At 36.8% G+C, this 2,446-nt stretch overlaps 1 non-coding gene across 1 annotated transcript; it reads right to left on the bottom strand.

The window, feature by feature from the left end:
* Nucleotides 1–1,916: 1,916 nt before the first annotated feature.
* Nucleotides 1,917–1,999, bottom strand: LOC122530928. Its single transcript, XR_006307140.1, has one exon. It is a non-coding gene; the product is annotated as a small nucleolar RNA SNORD116 (small nucleolar RNA).
* Between the last annotated feature and the right edge of the window lie 447 nt (nucleotides 2,000–2,446).

Below are 2,446 nucleotides of genomic sequence, written 5' to 3'. Positions count from 1 at the left end.
ATTCGAGAAACACCAGGAATGATAGAGAGAGTAACCAGATGAATGACAAGACGCGTGCAGGCTGGTCATTTCGAGCATCTTTTGTAATAGTAATTAAAACAGAAAATTCATTATATCCCCTAAACGAAGACAGATAGGACATATATTTATATGACTTTTTTCTTCATTATTTTTAGGCGTGCAATCAGCTCCCGAAGCGGGTCCCATAAGTTACGAAACACCCTGTATACATGTATTTAGATAGTATATAGATCGAAAGAGGATTGCAAACGCATCGCGATGACACTCGCGCGATCGTTCCCTTACCGAGATTCCTGTCGTACGATTATTGGAAGAGCCCAGCTTCTCCGTCACTTCTATCACCACGATCGTGGTAATAGCCGGCTGTTGAAATGTTCGAAGGAATATTGGATTCAAGAAAGTGTAAAACGCGCGGAGATCTGTAAAGGGAGGCTTCGAGATCACCTCGGAGGATTGTTGGTTTTCAATCAGAAAAAAACAACGATTTAAGGGTGGTATAAATTTAGAGTGGCTGAACGACAAATTGAGCAATAAATTTTTGTAATATTAACTATCCTGGGATTGATAATTACACGTGGTGTTTGTTATAACGATTGAAATTTCATAATGTCTCATAATGTAGTCTGATAATTGTCTATGCACAATGTGACGTATAATGTATCAACACGTCGTGACTAGGAACATGTTTGATCGTTTTACGATTCTGTAACATTAAAGGGACAGATTTCATTCATACGAGAGGTGCATTAACTTCAATCAGTTGTACAATTTCACAAATAAATACTATGAGGATCGGTGATATTACGATGGTAACGTAATATGTCAATAAGTAGTTTCTACCAAACATTGTTATACATAAATGTAACATTGTTATTAATGCATAGCACCAACTCGAATTGCGTTAACCGATTGCATACCGCGATACATTAAACGTGTAGCATTCGCAGCAATATATGTATCTACAATATACGTAAATATGCCCAAAGTTTATATATATATACACACACACACACACACATACATACGTTGTTACGCTTGATACTTGTGGGCAAATTCTGTTGCGTAAATTTGAGCGAAAATAACGGCAACATCCGACATTAACAATCCAGATCTATCGCCGTGCGATTTTCACACGTATCTACGCTGCGAAACAATTTCAACACGAATGACGAAGTAAATCAACGTGCCTCCGCGAGTCTCGCACTTTTCCCACGCGCTTTATTCGTGCCTGACGCTGGAATTAAACTAATTAATCATCGTGACGTTAAGAAACTTTTAGCAATATCTGAAGATCTCTCTTCTCGCTCAGCGGAGGAAGCCAGCACGTGGTAACACATTCGTGGATTTTGTAACGTGTAACGCGCTTTATCTGAATCAGTGTCTGTCTAATCGCTGGCACAGGGTAGAAAGGCAGCCGTCGCAGTCGAAGGTGTACGAGGATAGAAATTGCGTTTAACGAGTCGGTGTCGGTAAACACGAAGAAAGCTTGTTAACACCTACGGCGAGGCAGTTGCTCCGGTGTTGTCCCTCGTATTTACCTGTGTGGCATTACAAGTAGGGATGGGAACGAGCGCCTCGCAGGCAGGCTCGGCCCTTTTCACATCTTGCACGTCGAGAATTTTGCAACATTTTCTCAGTGTCGAGTATATTTAAATGATAAGTACATTACTTCTTGATAGTTTCTATCCGATGATCTAATACCGACGTGTTCAAAAGGAAAATGAACGCGAATTATTGTACACGGTTCGGTCACTCGTTATGGTCCGCGCGAACCAGTTGCCAGCACAAACAATTTGTTTATTTCATTTGTTCTTTCCCTTTCTTTTTTCCCCAACTTTCGTTTGAATAAAACTTGAAGAACTTCGACTTGAGAATTAAAGATATCGATAATGCCTGGATCTTTTGGCTTTGTAGGTTATGTTAGGAATTTTTCACACATTTCGACGAAGTATCTTTTTCTAAGCTTCTTCATTGATCCCTATAAATATCTTTAAACGATGCAAGAACTGAAAAGAGAGAAATTTCGCGCGTTATTTTCATTGAAGTGAAGTATAGTTGCTGAGGATATTTATTATAGCGTTTGAAACCAGCTTGTACCAAATAAATGCACATTTGTATATTGTATTTTCATAAAGTGCTCGTATAAATGCCCATTACATATGTTATATTCATTGAAACATTTTTATTTGCTACTAATATTCGAAATGCAAATAAAAATATATATTTATATTATGTTCATAGATTGAACTATACATTATACCTATATATTTTACTTACATATATATTATACTTGTTTATTATATTCACACAATGAATATACCAATATATTGTGCTCGTCTACAATGAGTATAAGTAATATATTGTACTTTTAAAACATTTTTTTTATTTTCTAAACACATAATTTTATTTTATATTCAATTTTTTA

The sequence above is a fragment of the Frieseomelitta varia genome, unplaced genomic scaffold (genome assembly GCF_011392965.1).
Source record: "Frieseomelitta varia isolate USP_RPSP 00005682 unplaced genomic scaffold, Fvar_1.2 scaffold_364, whole genome shotgun sequence".
NCBI lineage: Eukaryota > Metazoa > Arthropoda > Insecta > Hymenoptera > Apidae > Frieseomelitta > Frieseomelitta varia.
The sequence above is the reverse complement of the archived record's forward strand: the minus strand, read 5'-3'. Positions and strand labels throughout refer to the sequence as shown.